The sequence below is a fragment of the Manis pentadactyla genome, chromosome 1 (assembly GCF_030020395.1).
Source record: "Manis pentadactyla isolate mManPen7 chromosome 1, mManPen7.hap1, whole genome shotgun sequence".
NCBI classification, from domain to species: Eukaryota; Metazoa; Chordata; class Mammalia; order Pholidota; family Manidae; genus Manis; species Manis pentadactyla.
This window is the reverse complement of record NC_080019.1, coordinates 193,658,333-193,677,176: the sequence shown is the minus strand read 5'-3', so window position 1 is coordinate 193,677,176 and position 18,844 is coordinate 193,658,333. Positions and strand designations below refer to the sequence as shown.

At 49.3% G+C, this 18,844-nt stretch overlaps 1 protein-coding gene across 4 annotated transcripts in view; it reads left to right on the top strand.

Annotated features, from left to right (window-relative positions):
• Positions 1 to 18,844, top strand: part of PRDM15 (PR/SET domain 15) — an 80,047-nt gene that overhangs the window by 4,716 nt on the left and 56,487 nt on the right. For 3 of the 4 annotated variants that reach the window (XM_036876885.2, XM_036876884.2, XM_036876887.2), the window contains exon 2: positions 17,883 to 18,187. The gene's annotated coding sequence lies outside the window, so the exon portion shown is untranslated. Of the gene's footprint in view, positions 1 to 17,879; positions 18,188 to 18,844 lie in introns of all 4 variants that reach the window. The other variant, XM_057504841.1, reaches the window with a different exon arrangement.

Here is an 18,844-nt window from a genome sequence, read left to right as displayed (position 1 = left end):
AGGACTTGCCCCCTGCCTCCTGGCTCTCGGGTGAGGGTGGAGAGAAGATGGTATCTGCTTGGCAGAGTTTGTCTTTGGGAAAGGAGTGTTCCATGTGGTTTGTAGCTCTTGAGGCCTTTGGTCTTTCATAAGTTGAAAAAATATATATGCTAGTTTGTTATAGTAAGTTTGCCTTTTGTTGTGACCAAAAACTAAATGCAGTTTAAGTGCCATATTAGTCAAGATGTTGAAAAAAATCCTTGTTCTGACCAGGCTGCCTTAATTCTGCTAAGTGGTCCTATTGTCTCAATGCCATCATGTCCCTCTGGGTCGTTTCCCCAAGCACGTCAGACTTTTCTGGGCCTTGTTCTCTACCACCTCCTCCTCTATGCAGCCTTGTGCTGAGCATGCATGAGAATCTCACCATCGAAGCTCCCAGGGTGCCTAGTTTTAAAACATCTTGCCTGGCACATGCGCCCATTATTAAGTAAGAATCAGGCCTCACCCCTGTACTCTCACTGTTTTTTTGGTTAAGTAAAAACATGACTCTCAGAGCACCAATCAGCATGATAAAGTCAACACTACCTCCTGAGGTTTCCATTGTTAAGGTGGCTGAGTGCAGACCTTTCTTACCCTTCTTTGCCCAGAAATCCCTCTTAAGGAACCAGGCATGAAAATCAGGAATAGAGATGTTGTCTTTGATGAAACCAAGAAGTTCAGAAAGAGAAGAGGAATGAAATTACAAAAGAAATAACACAAGAAAATCTTCAGGCTGAAGAATGTGAGTGTCAGGTGAGAGGGCCCCAGCCAGCACTCAGCATCAAGGAAGGCCAGGAAACGTGAGATCACCAGAGCTAAAACAAAGGTGCCACAAGACTCCAGGGGTGAGGAGTCCCATACTAAGGTGTGCCTGCTGGAAAGATAGTGGAATACAGGAGGCTGAAGGACCATTAAGTACTCCAGCTGTCATGTGAGACTAGTATAAAGACAGTTGCAGACACACCAAGTCCCCGAAAAAGATTTACCTCCTCTGTACCATTCTAAGTACACTACAGCATAAATGCTGTCCAGATTTAAGGAAAAACCAAGAAAATGGGGGCAAAGGGACCCAGGAAATGAGAGCTCCATCCCAAAGGAAGCCCGGGTGACAGTGAGCCTGCACGGAGCCTGTGTCAGACATGGAGGGTGCTGGACAGGGAATGGTGGGCTCAGGAACACAGTGGAAGCCGTGGACTGTGTCAGTGGCTTAACTCTGTGAAAAACGAACACAAGGAGATGCTGTTGCAGGATTTGGGAAGATGTAGCCACAGGTGCCTTCCCCCCAACACTGCCTCCACCACCACCAGAATGTACACAAGTGCACACAATGAAACCTCCACACAAACAGCAAAAGTAACACGCAGCAAGCTCTAATGCACACACAAAACAAATAACACTATCATGCACAACAGCAACAAAATACAAGAACAAAGCAAATATAAAAAAACGAATTACAGTTAAAAGGAGCATATTAATAATATATTTGTTTAAGCAAAGAGTACATAATATTTTCAGTCATAATATCATGTACACTGATGTAACCAAAATTCTGTTGTTGGATGACAGGAGCAGAAGAGTGTAAGAAAGCTAAGTGTTCATCTCCCGTGAGGATGAAAAGCACAACACCCAACGTTGAGGAGTTAGGGGCTCTCAGGAGAAGCATGTTACTTTTACATTAAGATGCAGAAGTAGATGTAACAGAAAAAATGAAAGAGTTGAGAGGGGTCAACCTGGGAACCAGGATGGGATGTGAGGCACTTGGGTTTCTTAGGTGTGTGCCTTATATATTCATGTTAATAGAACAGAAATGATCCTAGATAAGAAAAAGAGAAAGAAGGGAGCAAAGACCTTCTTTGTCAAATTGTAAGGCCTGCCCTGAGGGAGGCTTGAGATGGGCCAAAGGACAGGTTTGGGTCACATAGGTCATGCTGGCCACTCAGGTGCCCCTCCCGCTCAGTTTCCCACATCTGGAAACATGGAGGAGCTGGGATCCTGAAGTCAGGAATCTCCTGACGTGGCTACCATGGTAGCAGGAAGCCCACTGTTCCATTCCACTGCCCTCCTGTCTTGCGACGTGTGGAGTGGGCTCTCAGCCACTGCAAGTACCTTTGGGACCCGCTGTTGCCTGCAGTTCCTGGACTGGGACCAGTGCATTCAATGAAGTTGCTCTTGGAAATTAGCCTGCAGGCAATGGAATGTCCACAGATGGTTATGGAGCCCAGCTGGGCCTGCTGGGCAGTACCTACTAGACTCAAATTCTGTCCCCATGGTGTGCACCCTGTGGCAGGGAGAAAGGAGGTGGGCATAAACATGGACAGGGAAAGTGCAGAAATAAAAACGCACAGGAAGTCACTTAATGCGGCTGGAGCCAAGCATCATGTGTAATGGGAAAGAGGACTAGGCAGAAAGGGGAGGTACAGCAGTTTACATAGCTGACAATGCCAAATTCATAGATTTGAACGTTGCTGGCTAATAAGCAAAGGGGAGTGATTGCTGTAGCACACCATTTCTTTATAAGTTGAAAGCTTACTTTTGAAAAGTAGATACATAGCAAAGTAGTGATGGAGATAAGGTCTTATAATGGAAATGTTTGAGGGCTACTATGTTATGAGGTTGTAATGATGAGCTATAATTTCAAAACCATACCTGTGCAGGTTGGAAAGGGGCTCTGAGTAGATATCCAACACTCTCGTGTACACATGAGGATACCAAGGCCCATGGAGGGAAATTAACTAACTGAGGTTTCTCCCATCCAGTCAGTGCCAGGGCCAGACTCACACCCTGGTCCCTGGAGCCCATCCTCTTACAATAGGACCAGGCCCTTCCCTGATATTGACGCACCCAGGGTCCATGCTCCTGACCATGGTTCTCTAGCACGTTAATCAGCATGTACAGAAGTGATCTTGGCCCAAGTAAGTGCAGGAACCACTGGGCTAAACACACTTCAGCAGATTAGTATTGCAGGACTTCTCAGGGCCTTCAAGGTGCCAGTGTGCATGAGGACTCCAGGGCGGAAACCTGTAATGTTCCAGAGAGTTCCTCTCTACCCGCCTCTGCCTGCCGCCCCCCAGGGCATCATTCAGGACTGCTCACACACGTTTGTGAAGGGAGCTCCTGTCGGCTTGCTTTCTCCGAAAGCTTTTAATACTGTCACAGAAGCGTATGCTCAGTGGTACAATGTCTTTCTTGCTTGAAAAGTTCCCTGAATCTAGATCAGGGCTGACTACTGAGCACTTGATGAGGCTGATCCAAATTAAGATAGGTCGTAAGTATAAAGTACATGCTGGATTTCTGAGACTTAGTATGAAAAAATTGTTATTTTTACAAGAATTAGATAGTGAAATGATATTTTGAATGTATTCTGTTAAATGAAATGTTACCAAAATTACAAATGTGAAACTCTGCAAGATTTTTTGTAAATATAGATAAGATTGTTCTAAACTTTATTTGGCAAGGTAAAGAAACGACAGGGGCTAAAATTACTTTGGAAAAGAAGGAGGAAGCGGAGGAGCCACCCCACCTGATTTTGAGACTTACTCTGCGGCTGTGTGACCAAGCCTGGGTGGTTGTTCTCTAGCAAGTGTGGTATTGGTTGGGGGGATAGACCCAGAGTTTGGTGGGTTGGAAGAGAGAACCCAGAAACAGGCCCAAACAAACATGCCCAAGTGGTTTTAGATAGAGGTGCACAAGCAGTTTGATGGACATCTATAGGCAAAAAATGAACTTGGACCTTAACCTCACATCTTACACAAAAATTAACTCCAACTGGATAGTAGACTTAAGTGTAAAGTGTAAAACTATAAAACTTCCCTAAGAAACAGAAAATCCTCAGGACCTCGGTAGGGCTTGGTGCAGAGGTCTTATATATGACATTAAAAGCACATCCTTACAAGGAAAAATCAGTAAGTTGGACTTCCTCAAAATTAAAAACCTTGTCTTGCAAAAGACTCTGTTAAGAGGATGAAAAGCAATGCTGTAGGCAGGGTCACAACACTGGCGAACCACAGGTCTTACAAAGACTCTAGATATATAAGGAATTTTCAACACTGAGAAAAAAAACTGACAGACCAACTAGAAAACGGTCAAAAGACATGGAGAGACATTTTACTGAAGAGCATTTTACAAATGGCAGATCAACACACAAAAGATGTTACATATCATTAGCCATTAAGGAAATGCAAATTAAACCCATTTGATACACTTCACCTCTATGAAGATGGCAAAAATAAAAAAGTTACAACACCAAATGCTGGTGAGGATGTGGAGAAACTGGATCTCTCATATGTTTCCAGGGTGGCAATTTCTTTATAAACTAAAGTTCCATATAACAAATGACCCAGTATGACTCATTGCACTTTTGGGCATTTGTCCCAGAGAAATGACAGAAATGTCCACAAATTGTTCATGGTGGCTTTATCTGTAATAACCCCCAGTGGGGGCAAAGCCAAGCATCGTTCAGTGAGTGAGTGGTTAAGCCAACTGTGGTACTCACACCAGGATTATTATTCAGCAAGAAGGAATGAAGTTGATGTCCACAGCAGGCTGAGTAGATAGACTTCAGGGCTTCATGTAGAGTGAAGACCAACTGAACTCTGAACAGTTGCACGAAATAGCAGAATGATAGAGATTGAGAACAGCTTAGTGGGTGCCAGGAATTTGGGGTGTGGGGAGGGGTGGCTGTAAAGGGGTGCATGCTCAGGGTCTCCTTGGAGATGGGAGCAGTCCTGAATTTTGGTTGCAGAGGTGATCACGTGACTGCACCTGTGATAAGATGACAGAGAACTGTGTGCACGTCCTTTGTACCAGGGCTAGTGTCTTGATTTGGACAGTGCCATAGTTATGTAAAAGTTGCAATAGGTTACATAGTTACGGAAGATAGGACCCTTGGGGCAAACTGAGTGAAGAACATGCCAGATGTCTGTGTGCTTGTTTTGAAACTTCCTGCAATTCTGTAATTATTTCAAAACTTTAAACAGCCCAAAAAAGTTAAATGTGTGGGTTACCTTCCTTTTCTGTCTGAGGTACCACTTGGACACCGAAGAGGAGAGACTTTGGTGAGTCATCCAGGCCTGTAGTAGGCCACCAGGATGTCAGCCTCATCACCCTGCTCCTTTATCTGTCCCCCTCTGTCACATAAGTGGGCAGGGGGGTCAGGAAAGGAGGGCCCAGCCAGGTGAACCAACGAGATAATCTTCATTTCACACTTAGATGAACACCCTTCCTGCAAACACCTTTCTTTCTGAGTTATGTTTAGCTACCTTTTCAAATTGAGATGTTTTTATTTTCCAATGTTTCAAAACTTTTTCTAAATCCCAGCCTTTACAGGTCACATTGAAAAAAAATCTTTTACCTTCTCACGTGCATTAGGATGACTACTGTATAACAAACAAAATAATCTAAATGTTGGCAAGGATGTGGAGAGATCAGAAACCTTGCACACTGCTGGCAGGGATGTAGAATGGTGCAGCCACTAAGGAAAATTATGGAGGTTCCTCCAACAATTAAACATAGACCTACCATAGGATCCAGCCATCTCTCTTCTGGGTATGTTCCCCCCAAAATTGAAAGCAGGCACTTGAAAAGATATTTGTGCACCCATGTTCACAGCAGCATTACTCACAGTAGCCCAGGGATGGAAGCAGCCCCAGTGCACACTGACAGATGAGAGGCTAAGCAGACGGCTCTGTACGTGCCCAGCAAGTGTTCACCCTTAGAAGGGAATGAAATTGTGACCCGTGTGGGGATGTGGATGACCCCAGAGGACGTTAAGTGAAATCAACTAGTCACAGAAGGACAGATACCGTATGATCCCACCTATGCGAGGGACCTGGAGTGTCAAGTTCACATTACATAACCTTTAACAAAGTGCTCTGTTCACACGTTCTGCTGAGGTTGAAGAGACCTTCCGGCTTTTCTTTCAAACTTCTGGGAACCTTTTGCAAACCTGTTTTCCTGGGGAGTTTGGAGTCGAGTTGGTCTGCGTTGGAAGAAAAGGGTTTTCATCTTAGTTTCCTCTCCACATCCTGTTTGACTAATGGCAGGTTGGGGGAGTCTCTGGATGGCTGGCATTCTGTAGACAACGCTGTTTTTATAGAAAATACATGTAAAACTCAAAATAGTCCAATGAGGTTTCTGGGCTGAGGGTGGCTGTGGGGTGTCTTCCCGCCTCTCAAGAGTTCTGATTGATGAATGTTTGCGGCTGTAGAAAGGAACCGCTGTCCCCTTACCACCTGCCTGAATCATTGGGCTTGGGCAGAGGGGGTGACCCAGGGCCCTCGAGCACCAGCCTGTTGGAGAAATGGGACTGGCTTGGCGCTCTGTGTGGCCGTGGTCCCAGCCCCTTACAGGTGTGTGACTTTGTGATTGAACCTGGCAGGCTGATTGCTGTGCCAGAGACAGCTGGCACTTCTCCCCAGTAATGGAGAATGACACATTTGGCCAAACACGGGCCCCGCATGAAGCTTTCCCAAGCTGCCTTGCCACAGGCCCTGGGCTGCCCTTGTCTGTGGTATTTTGTGGGAGGGGAGAGGGCTCACATTTGTTCTCCTGCCTGGAATGAATAATCCTTCACAGGCCTGGTGGTGGTGGGTGTTCCGTGAATACCTGGATGTTAAGAGAATGATGTTGACTTATTTGAGCTGAGAAAATATTCTCATAGGTACCAGACACTTCCCTGAAAAGCTGCCATATCCTGTAACAGAATTATGGGTTTGCAAGATTTCTTTACTAACAGATTGTCTGTTTAAACTTTCTTTCAAGTACATTTACTGGAAACCCTTAAACAGGTTGAGTGTCTGAGTGAGGGAAGGCAGGGCCCCTGTGACAGCAGGGACAAGCTGATGCAGCTGTCTCCCGGGGAGGCCACAAAGGAGAAAAGCCTCAGCTCCAGACCTGTCCTGCCTTGGGGCAGGACTGTGCGGGGCCTGCCACCCAAGCCCTGGGCCACAGGTGCCAAGGCGCCATTGGAATCTTATTTATGGCAGATGCTCTGTAAATACTGAAAAAGTGATATAAACATTTAAAACCGCTTTTTATTGGGAATGTGTAAAATTTCTCTTTTAGGTCTCACTGCTAATCTAACCAAATTTGTAAACTTGCTGGCATGAATTGTGAAAATGCAGCATTTGAGACTTTCCAACTGTAAGTCCCGGGAGAGGAAATCCTGGGGCAAAATACCTCTAAAACTGAAATCAGCCAAAGGGAGAAATAAAGTTTAAAATCCGTTTATTGCTTACAAACTGCAGCCCAGGGCCGTTTCTCTCTCCTGCTCTGGCAGAAGCAAGCAAGGCCCTCCCCCTAACCTCTCAGGTTCAGATAAGCCCTCAGTTGCCCAGGTAATTACCCATCAATACAGAGATGAACTTCTCTCCACCCCTGAGGATATGCAGATGCACTAAAGCCAGGCAAGATATTCTGGAAATGTTACACTTTTACCCACAGGCCACCCCTCCAGAAATCTCACCTTACGATCTACTCATTCCCCCTCTTCTGCAATGGTCCCTCAGTGAGAAAACTGGAGCATTGTGACCAGACTAATGACATAACAATACAACAGCAATAAAATCATAATAATCCTCAAGCTAGAGGATTCAGCAAGGTTCAGAGTCTTATTCAGATTAAGTCCATAGTTCGTCCGTTCCATAGGCAGGCAGTAGCTGAGGGTTCAGAGCAATCATCGTATGGCAGCTGCAGCCAGAGGGCGCATTCAGGCCACAAGGACTGTAGGATAAAATAACCTTAAGGGTGATAAGGTACATGTTTTAATGACACCAGCATAGGCAAATCTTGTCCATCAGGTAGGATACATGCAAGAGAGGGGTCCTGTGATAGGACAGTGGCAGGAATGGGATCTCGTCCTGGTCTAGTATACCAGACTTTCACCCCCCTCCCTGTGGGAGTTACAGGTGGGTCGATACATTAGGGCTATGGGAGGTACATGCACTGGCCATAAAGATAAAATGAAACTTCCTCATCAGATGCTCTACCTCCTTGTTGTTTTGGGTTCACTACCATGATCTTCGGGGGCCACTTTGCTGTTACTCCAGGAATACACCCAAGGCCAGCTTCCAGGCCTTTCCCCCAACGTGCCAGAAGGGCCAGCCATTGCTGGTCCATGTGTCGAAATGTCCAGGGCCAGGTCCGTTCAACAGTGTCTCCAGGGCTTAATGCAGTGGGGCTGGCAGCAGGATGTTGCTCTGCTGGCCATATCCTGGCTTCAATAGCTCTTCTTTGGTTTGGATGTACAGTTGTATAGGAGAGGCAGCAAGGTGCATGAGCACATCCACAGGGCTCAAAGCTCCTTTACGTGGCTTCTCATTCAAACGCCGCAGCACTGTCCATAGGCAAACTGACCAGCCCTGTAGACAATTGATGTTCGACTTCAGGCCAGATTTCAACAAATCATTGTACCTCTCTATCATGCCTGCCCTGGTAGGGTTATAGGGTACATGAAGTTGCCACTTCATTTGTAATTGCTGCACCCATTGTTGTAATGCATGTCCAGTAAAGTGGGTGCCTTGATTGCTCTCAGTCACCTGCGGCCCCTCTTGGTGGTTTGCTGATCTGCACGATGTGCAGGAAAGGGAACCAATAGTCCAGTAGCCGTGTCCACCCAAGTCATGGCATACTGATACCCTTCTGATATGGGCAGAGGCCCAGTAGAGTCTACCTGCCACCTGACAAGGGGTATCAGCCCCCTCACTATTTTCCCACATTGCTGCGGGACTCCGTGTAAGTCCCTCTTAGAGCACACAAGGCACTCCTTCCGGGCTCAGCTGACTTCTTCAAAGGTCAGTGGCAAGCCCCACCTATGGGCTATAGCCCACATTGTCTTTTGCCCTGCGTGCAACAAATGCTGCTGTAGCCATTGGGCCACATCAGAGGCAGGCTTTCCTTGTGGCCAGCGCACCTGGGCCAGTGTGTCTGCTTCATCATTCCCTGGGGATGCCAAAGGCAAATGGCCAGTCACATGATACATGATAACAGTCTTAGTCTCACCAGAGGCCCACAGGTCTTGCCACAACTCTTGCCCCCAAAGGGGCCAGTGACCAGCCATCCAGTTGGCATGATACCATGTTGGTAGCCACAGGGTCAAGCCCCGATAGACAGCCCAGCTGTCAGTGCAGACAACTACAGGGGAAGGCTCCTGGGTGATCACGGGCCATACTGCCCGCAACTCAGCCCACTGGCTGCTCTTCCCCTCTCCATCCTCCATCCATATTGCCTCAGTCTTAGGATGGAAAGCCACACCCCTCCACTTCGGGGGCTCCTCATGACTGGAGCTGTCTGTGTGCCAAGCATCTTCAGGTATAGGGGGTTTTCCCTCCTGATAAGGAGTCTTGGCTACCAAGGGCTCAAAAGAAAGTTCTTCCTGCTTTCTACTGGTCTGGTCACTGGCCCCAATAAGTGTTGGGGTTCTCCACTTAAGGGGCTAGTAGAGAGGGCACTGTGCTGCTGTAAATATGCACCCCATTTGGCCAGTGTAGACTTCTGTGCCATGCCACTCCGTGGCCTGTGGGTCCAGTCTCACACCCACCCCGCGATGGGATAGGTGGTTATTACCTTGGTCGGAGCTGTTCTAGCAATGGGCTCCATAGCCAGCAAGGCGTGGTACACAGCAGCCATTTGCTTCCCTACCAAGGTATTCCAGACCTCTGCTCCTTTCCATAGTTGTGACCAGAATCCAATAGGTTGGCATGTCCGTTCAAGCTGCTGCCAAAGACCCCCATCCTTAACAGTCTTCGGTTACATGAATATGTAGCACACAGGGCCTTGATGAGACCGTTACACTCAAGGCCTTTATGGCCTTGATTGCTCACTCACCAGCAGTAAAAGCAGCTGCACATGTCTCATCCCAGTCCCCCCGATGCCCTTTTGTACCAATCAGTATAAGGGCTTCAGAATTTGTGCCCAGTGTGGGATAAACACTCTCCAGTAACCCAAAAGGCCCCAAAACTCTTGTAATACTGCCACAGTGATAGGGGTGGGGAAAGCCTGGACCTTGTCTATAACTGCTTCAGGAATAACTTTAGTTTTACCTGACCAGACAACCGCCAAGAATTTCACAGACAAACCGGGTCCCTGAACCTTGGTGCTGTTCACAGCCCATCCTTTTTCTGTAGATGTTGCAACAGTCTAGGAACTTCCCCTTCTAAGTCAGCAAGAGAATCAGATGTGAGCATAATATCATCAATGTAGTGATAAAACTGCACTGTTTGCGGTTTCTTCCATGTGGCCAGGTCCAGGGCTACAAGTCCATGGCAGATGGTGGGAATGTGGAGGTATCCCTGTGGAAGGACAGTGAATGTCCACTGCTGGCCCTCCCATGTGAAGGCAAACTGTTCCCACCTTTCCTGTGCTATGTCAATAGAGAAGAAAGCACTAGCAAGGTCTACTACATACTGATACGTTCCCAGCTCATGGCTGAGGGTGTCCATAAAGGCTGCTATAGAGGGGACAGCAGCATGCAAAGGGGGTGTGACTTTATTCACTTCCCTGTAGTCCACGGTCATACGCCAGGAGTCGTCTGGCTTTTTCACTGGCCACACTGGGGAAAATTCAAAGGACTCTGAGTGGGCTTTATGATGCCCACCCTCTCCAACTCCTATAGAGTTTCTCCAGTTTCCTTGTGCCCCCCAGGCTATTTATGCTGCTTAGTATTTGTCATGTGCCAAGGTACAGGCAGAGCTACAGGTGGGTGCTTAGCATGTCCCCTCAGAACTGCCTTTACCACATGTACCCTCAGTCTGAACTCACCTGCAGTGGTCTGTCACCACAGACCCTGCAGGATATCTACCCCCAAAATATATTCTGGGATGGGAGAAATGTAAACAGTATACTCCTTTGGGGGTAAATGCCCTATCCCCCATGGGATGTGGGCTTTCTCCACTCTAATTGCCATACCTCCATAGCCACCTATCACAGCAGGGGTCCTGGGAAAACGCTCAGGGTTGCCATGAATCAGAGAACACTCAGCTCCTGTGTCCACCAGCGCCAGGACACGTTGTACATTCACAGGGAACCAATGAATTGCTAACTCTACATGTGGCCTCCAGTCCCCAACATGTCCTCCAAGGTGGGGACTTTGACCCCCATACCCCCCCCAGTCGAACTGCGATGCTCACTCATCCTCCTGTTGGGGTGAGGGCCCAGGTGAATCCTGAGTACTGTCCCCCAGGAAGTCTTAGGGACACAGGCCGGGCATGAGGCCTTGACTCCGGTTTCCATGTCCTGGACCTCAGCGGCTGGAACTGCTGCTCTGGCTTCAATTGGTGCCACAGTTCTAACAATATTCTATCGGGCTGCCCATTGAGTTTTTCTTTCCCTACCCCGGCCTTTATCAAATCAACCCACATCTGGGTGCTTGAGACCTTCACGGGCCCTCTGCACCTCTCCTCTCAGTCATGGCCCGTACTTCCCTCTGTGCCCTTATTGTTTCAACCTCCCCCAGATCTGCTAAAGTATGAGTAGCCTCCCTTATGGGTTGCCCTAGGTGGGGGGCAAGAGTAATCACTAGGGACCCAAAGAGATGGGGGAGCTGTATGCAGCACCAGATTTCTCATTCCTATAGTGAACACCTCCTCATCAGTCCCTGGGGGTCCATGTCATAGATATTTTTCATACCCAATTCCCACAGTACCTGCTGGAGCTCTGCATATGTTTTCCAACTACTGGGAAAATATGGTAAATCACCCCGATTAGACCGAACTACCCTGATGGCTGCTGTCAGCCATTCCAGGAGTGTCTGATTCCCTGAGGCGTGATGGGCATTTTGCAACCGCTGCTGGAGGGAAGGGTAAGTCGTCAGGGAGGCTTTTACTCATCTCAGCACCCGACACAACGTTTTCCACCCCCATATGCCAGAGATGTAAAAGCCATTTAGGCAGAGATTCCAGTGGCCTCTGCCTATACAAGACGCTCATGCCCACCAGCTCATCCTGGGTATGGGAACAGAGCATGGAGTGTTCCTCTCCCTGCGGAGCCTGCGGTAGTTTGGTTTTTATTTTCTTAATTACAGCTGGGCGGGCCTTTAATACTGGAGAGGCTGGTGCCTCTGGCGGTGGCCTGGGTAGCAGATCTGCCCATGGCTCCGCCCCCTCCTCACCCTTCCCCCATCCTCCACCATCTCTGGAACTAAAGGCACTACTCTTTCCTCCCCCTCCCCCATGGCCTCCTGCAGCGTGGCTTTTCCTGCTGCCTCCCTGCTCGCAGCTACTAAGGAATCTTCTAGAAGCGTGACCTGCCTTTTCAGTAACTCTCTTTAGCATCCCATAGGGTATACCGCCCAGCTCCTCCAAGCGATGCTGAAGTGTGTCTCCCTCCTGCCTAAGTCACTCTCTCTCCTCCCTAACCCTCTAGATAATCCTCTCTCTTTCCTGTATAACATTTTCAACTATCTCAAAGAAAAGAAACCTTACAATGCCAGTGTAAGTCTGGGGAGAGGAAATCCTGGGGCAAAATACCTCTAAAAACCAAAATCGGTCAAGGGGAGAAATAAAGTTTAAAATTTGTTTACTGCTTACAAACTGCAGTTCAGGCCCTTTTCTCCTGCTCCAGCAGAAGCAAAACCGGCCCTCCCCTCACCTCTCAGGGTACAGATAAGCTTTCCTTGCCCAGGTAATTACCCATTGATATGGAGATGAACTTCTCTCCACCAGAGGAATGATGCAAATGTACTAAAGCCATACTTCTCTCCACCCTTGAGCTCCTATTGATATGCAGATATACTAAAGCCAGTCGAGATATTCTGGAAATATTACTGTTTTACCCACAGCCAGCCATTACTTGGCCCCCTAGTGTCTCACAAGCAGCCTTCCAACTCACGGAGCGCTAATTCTGCAGCTTCAGGTGTCTCCACCCTCCCCCAGTTCTGGGGAAGGCCCCACCCCTCTAGGAGGTATTTTACCCTAGACCAATTCCCCACTAGGAGCTCCCTAATGGAAGCCCCACAGCGGGGGGGATAATAGGTGAAGCTGCACCCTCTGCCACTGCATCCACTGGGACCTCCCCACCATCCACAGGGGGGTTCTGGGCATCTCCCCACCATCTCTAGGGGCAGCCCTCCCAAAGGTCACACCCATTTCGGGTTCAGAGGTCCTGCTGAGTATGCCAGATGTTAAGTCCGGGGAGAGGAAATCCTGGGGCAAAATACCTCTAAATCCGAAATCAGTCAGAGGGAGAAATAAAGTTTAAAATCCGTTTATTGCTTACAAACTGCAGTCCGGGGCGGGGGCTGTCTCTCTCTCCTCCAGCAGAAGCAAGTAAGGACCTCCCCCTAACCTCAGCTTCAGACACGCCCTCGGTTGCCCAGGTAATTACCCATTGACATGGGGATGAACTTCTCTCCACCCCTGAGGAAATGCAAATGCACTAAAGCCTGGCGGGATATTCTGGAAATATTATGGTTTTACCCACACCAACCAACTCTTATTACCTGGAGGTACAGATGGAGTCCAGTCAAAAGATATCAAGGCTCATTTATGTGGAGTATTACATACCAAGTTACATACTAATTTAAAAAGGGAGTGAATAGAGAGATCAACATCAAGCTTTTGTTAGAAATTTAGGAAAAAACCCAGACGTCTGTGGCTTATATGACAGCCTGAGATGACTGACTGTTTAATAGGAAGAGTCACCTTTATTTGGGGATTTAGGGAGGGGAGAGCAAAGGATGGAGAGGAAGGTGTCTGGAGGGGGAGGCTGGGCTCTGTCTTGAAAGGGTCGGCGGGTCGTGGGTGAGTGGGGAAGACACGGGCAGAGGAAGTACACTGGGGCAAGCGGCTGTACCCCAGGAGGGGATCTCGCTTCCATAGTTGGGGGGCGGCCCCGGGGCGGGGGCGGGGAGGCCGCAGGGCATGGAGGGAAGTCCGGGTGAAGTGGCTGATTCTCTAGCAGGTTTCACGGTGGCACACTCTCTGCAGGCACTGAGCTCCTGCTGTTGGGTGTTTCCCTCTCGGTCCTTAGGTTCAGTGGATAAGTCATACACACCTAGGTGACTGCAGTGCTCAAAAGCAGAGTGGAGGGAACTTGCAGGGCTCTTGCGAAACGGGCGGGTCAGGAAAACCCTTCCCAAAGAAGTGACAATTAAGCGAAGATGTAAAGAGTGAGTCATGTCAGCCAGCAGCAGAGCCAAGGAAGTTCCAAGTGCAGAGAATATGTTTCTGGGAACTAAAACAAGGCTGCCGTGGCCTGAGAGGGTCAGTGTCCAGTAGGTGGGCTGATGCGTTTGGGTTTTGTCCCAGGGACAGTGGGAAGCCCTTAAGTTTCAGGCTGGCAAGTAGTCTGATTGGGTTAATGTTTTAGAAGAGCCCGTCCACAGTGCGGGAAAGGATTGGTTAGCCAGAGCGGGGCAGGAAGAGCCTTTCAGAGGCCCTCGGGGCCTTCCAAGTGGGAGAAGCTGGGGTTGGCCAGGGGAGGTGGTGGAGGCAGCTGGTAGAGTCCACGTCTAGGGCTATGAGGGGGCAAGAGTCCAGGTCTGTGAAAACCGGCACACTGAACTGCTAGGGGCCTTCCAGACAAAGTGTGGTTGCGCAGCTGGATACACGTGCAGGATTCCGAATAGTCACCAGCACCCATATGGTTTCGTGTCAGCCTCAGGAGCGGTGTGGCTGCTGAGGGAGAGGATCCAGCTGGAGGAGAGATGAGAAGGGGCTTGGGCTGAGCCCAAGGAGGGCCAGGGCCCAGATCAGGTGGAGGAGGATCCCGGGGGAGGCGCTCCAGGAGAGCAGCCAGCCAGTAGGGCCTGTCCAGAGCAACCAAGAAGTCAAACGAGGTTTAGGAAGAGATGTTTATGGGACAGTTCTGTATAGGCTTTTGTGCAATGTAAGTTTCTCTTTCTTTGGGATTAAGGCCCCCAAGCACAGTCACTGGGTCACAGACCCCGGGCATGTTTACCTTACCAGCATCTGCCACACGGTTTGCGTCCCCACCAGCCACTCGCAAGCGCCCCAGGTTTTCCGTATCTTCACCAGCATTTTTGCCTGTCTGGTGCACGTGTAGTGAGATCACGTTGTGATTTGACTTGCGTTTCCCTGGCGACTAATGTTCGACATCTTTTCACTTATTTGCCATTCTGGTTTTCTTTCACGAACTGTCTCTCTCTGTCTTCTGCCCATTTTCTGATTGGATTGTATTTTCACTGTTGAAAGGTCTTTGCGTATTCTAGATTTGGATACATGGTTTGTAAAAGTGCCTCCCAGTCTTCCGCTTGTCTTTTTACCCCCTTGTAAGTCCGGGGAGAGGAAATCCTGGGACAAAATACCTCTAAAAACCGAAAGCAGTCAAAGGGAGAAATAAAGTTTAAAACCCGTTTATTGCTCACAAACTGCAGTCCTGCGCACTCTTTCTTCTCTGCTCGGGAAGAAGCCAGCAAGCAAGCAAGCCAGCCGCTCCCCTTAAGCTCTCAGGTTCAGACACGCCCTCTGTTGCCCAGGTAATTACCCATTGACATGGAGATGAACTTCTCCACCCCCAAGGATATGCAGATACACTAAAGCCAGGCGAGTTATTCTGGAAACGTTACACTTTTACCCACAGGCCACCTCTCCAGAAATCTCGCCTTACAATCTTCTCGTTCCCCTTCTTCCACAACGGTCCCTGGGCGAGAAAACTAGAGCATTGTGACCACACTAATGACATAACAATAGTAACAGAGACAAAGTTATGACAGTCCTCAAGCCGGAGGATTCAGCAAGGTTTACAGTCTTATGCAGATTAAGGCCATAGCTCGTCATTCCATAGGCAGGCAGGAGCCCAGGGTTCAGAGCAATCACGCAGCAGCTACAGCCGGGGGCGCATTCAGGCCACAAGGACTGTAGGAGAAAATAACCTTAACGACGATAAGATAAATGTTTAGTGACACCAGCATAGGCAAATCTTGTCCACTGGGTAGGATACATGCAAGAGAGGGGTCCTGTGATAGGACAGTGGCAGGAATGGGACCTCGTCCTGGTCTAGTATACCAGACTTTCACCCCCCTCCCTGTGGGAGTTACAGGTGGGTCGATATATAGGGCTACGGGAGGTACATGCACTGGCCATAAAGATAAAACAAAACTTCCCCATCAGATGCTCTTACCTCCTGCATGTTTTGGGCACACTACTGTGATCTTTGGCCACTTTGCTGTTACTCCAGGAATACACACGAGGCCAGCTTCCAGGCCTTTTCCCCAAGGTGCCAGAAGAGTCACCATCACTGGTCCATGTGTCGAAATGTCCAGGGCCACGTCCATTCAACAGTGTCTCTGGGGCTTAATGCAGTGGGGTTTTGTCCCAGGGACAGTGGGAAGCCTTTAAGTTTCAGCAGGATGTTGCTCTGCTGGCCATATCCTGGCTTCAATAGCTCTTCTTTGGTTTGGATGTACAGTTGTATAGGAGAGGCAGCAAGGTGTGTGAGCACATCCACAGGGCTCAAAAGCTTCTCATTCGAACGCTGCAGCACTGTCCGTAGGCGAACTGATCAGCCCTGTACACAATTGGTGTCCAACTTGAGGCCAGATCTCAACAAACTGTTAGCTCTCTTAATAGCTCCTTCTATAAAATTTGCAAAAATTTGAAATTTTGATGAAGCCCAGTTTAATTTTCCTTGTATGGACTATGCTTTTGGTGACAAATCTCAAAACTGCTTAGCCTTAGATCGTGAAGATTTTCTAAGAAATTGACTGTTTAATGTTTCAGGTATGTCCCATGGGGATGTGATCTTTGTGTAAGATGTGAGGCCGTGATCCCGTGTTTCCCACGGGTGTGCTGGTGCTGTGGCCGCAGTGGCCTTCCCCTCCTGGGCAGCAGCCCGCCTCTGTCAGCTGTCAGGTGGGCATGTTTGTGCGGGCCTGTTGGCGGCTTCCGCTGCTGCATCTCCGTCCCTTCACCGGGACTCCAGCCTTTACTGTAGCTTTATAATCAAGCCTGGAGTCAGATAGACTGATTCCTCTCCATTCCTCCTCTTCTTTTTCCAAACTGTTTTTAACAGTTGTCATCCTGGGACCTGCCGTGTGAGTCCAGGTGTCACGGAGAGCATTTGTCCACCTACCCTTGCTCCCCATTTCCTGCCAACTTATGCGCAGATGGTCATGCTCTGAACCTCACCGACTGATGATAATGTGGGTCCCTGAATCTGTTGCTATGCTTCCCAGTGATCGTGGCTATGGTAGGTAGGTTTTTTAGTAGTTTGGCATGTTAAGTTTTAAAAAGATTTAAGGTTGAGCAGTGGCTCTCAGCCTTGGGCTGCCTCAGTAACCTAGAGATCTGTGAAAACCCAGAGGGTGTCATCCCATCCCAGTGCGTCTGCCTCAGTGGGTCTGGGGAAGGGCCAAGCCCATGCATTTCTGAGAAATTTCTGGGTGTTTCTGGGAAATTCCAGCTGCTATTGTTGGTCCAGGGACCACCCTTTGAGAACCACTGGTGTAAGGTAAATTTTCCCAAGATTGGTAGTTAAAATGGCTGAATCTTACACTTAAGTCTTTCTGTCATTTTTCCTAAAATACCACTATGTATACCCCTTATTCTGGAATTTCTCTTATGCTGCAAAAGTCTGGAGATTGGACCATCTTTCTTCAAAGGAATATTCTGAGCCCTAAAGGAATTTTGCCATAAGAGCCCAGTCTCCAAGATGCTCCCTTCCTTCAGGCCTGACTTGCTGCCCAGGGTGGCTATGGTCTGTGTTCTTGGGCTTAAAGAGCCATTTCAGAGGCCATGTTTCAGGGACCACATGCTACTACTAAAGGATGTTATTCTTGGTACTCAAACTCTAAAATACGACAAGAATACAGTATAATTAAAAAGATAAAACTTGGAGGTGTTTCTTGTCTCTGCTTGTTTTTTTCCTGTGGCCACTTTGAAAAAGTCTCAGCTGGTTTCCTCTCCCAGCAGGTATGCTTGGAGGAGCAGCTTTTCTGGGGACATCTGGGGGACAGGAGACGGTCTGCTTCGCCTCCCCTTGAGAGGCCAGCGCTGCAGCAGGAGAGGCAGGCGCACCAGGCCTGAGTGGATTGATCCAGGCTCCCACAAGGAAAGACCGAGGGCGGCCCCTCCACCCGCACCCCGATTCTGACAAGCAGCAGGTCCCGTGCTCTGCCGTGGCCCCACTGCAGGGTGGGTCGAACCCGCCACTGCCTCTGCAGGCCCCCTGGGCCGTGAGCGGTGTTGGCTGTGAGGTGGGCTCCTGCCAGCGGCAGGTGGGTGCTCAGGCTCCTCGGGCACTCGAGCAACTCAGTAACTCAGTAAAGCAGGTTTCTCTGTGTTTTTCTGCCTCTTTGTCCCTCTTCACCTTTTGCTGGTGACCTGTGGTCCCCACTCCAGACTGGCCTCTCACCACACGCATGTACCTGTCCAGCAGGAACCCCTAAGCTAAACTTGCTAGGGCCACGTAAGGCGCCTTCTAATCTAAACAGGTGACCCGGGGAAAGAGAGCGGATGCTGTGCTGCATCAGGACGAGCGCCTGGTGACGTCTCCTTGGCACTGCAGGGCAAGTGGAAGCCCCGTGTCTGCCCTGTATCCTGGGAGCTGAGTCGTCTTCCCCAGTGATACTCCCCCACCTCCCCCAGCTCTCCCTGTTCCTGGAAACCTGTGCAGGCACGAGCCCTCCTTTGGGCTGCCACCACCCACCTCTCCTTGCTCAGGCTGCCGGGACGGAGCTGGGGCACGAGGCGCATGGGGCTGGCACTCCTGGAGTGCCGCCTGCACGCCTCTCCCAGGCAGGACCTGCCAGGCACACTGGGCTCGCGCAGGGTGGGCTGCAAGGCTGTGGGGTTGGCCTATATGGGGTGGTAGGAGCAGAGAGGGGGACCGATCGCCCAGGGGTACATGCTGGGTGCATCGCACTTGGCACCCC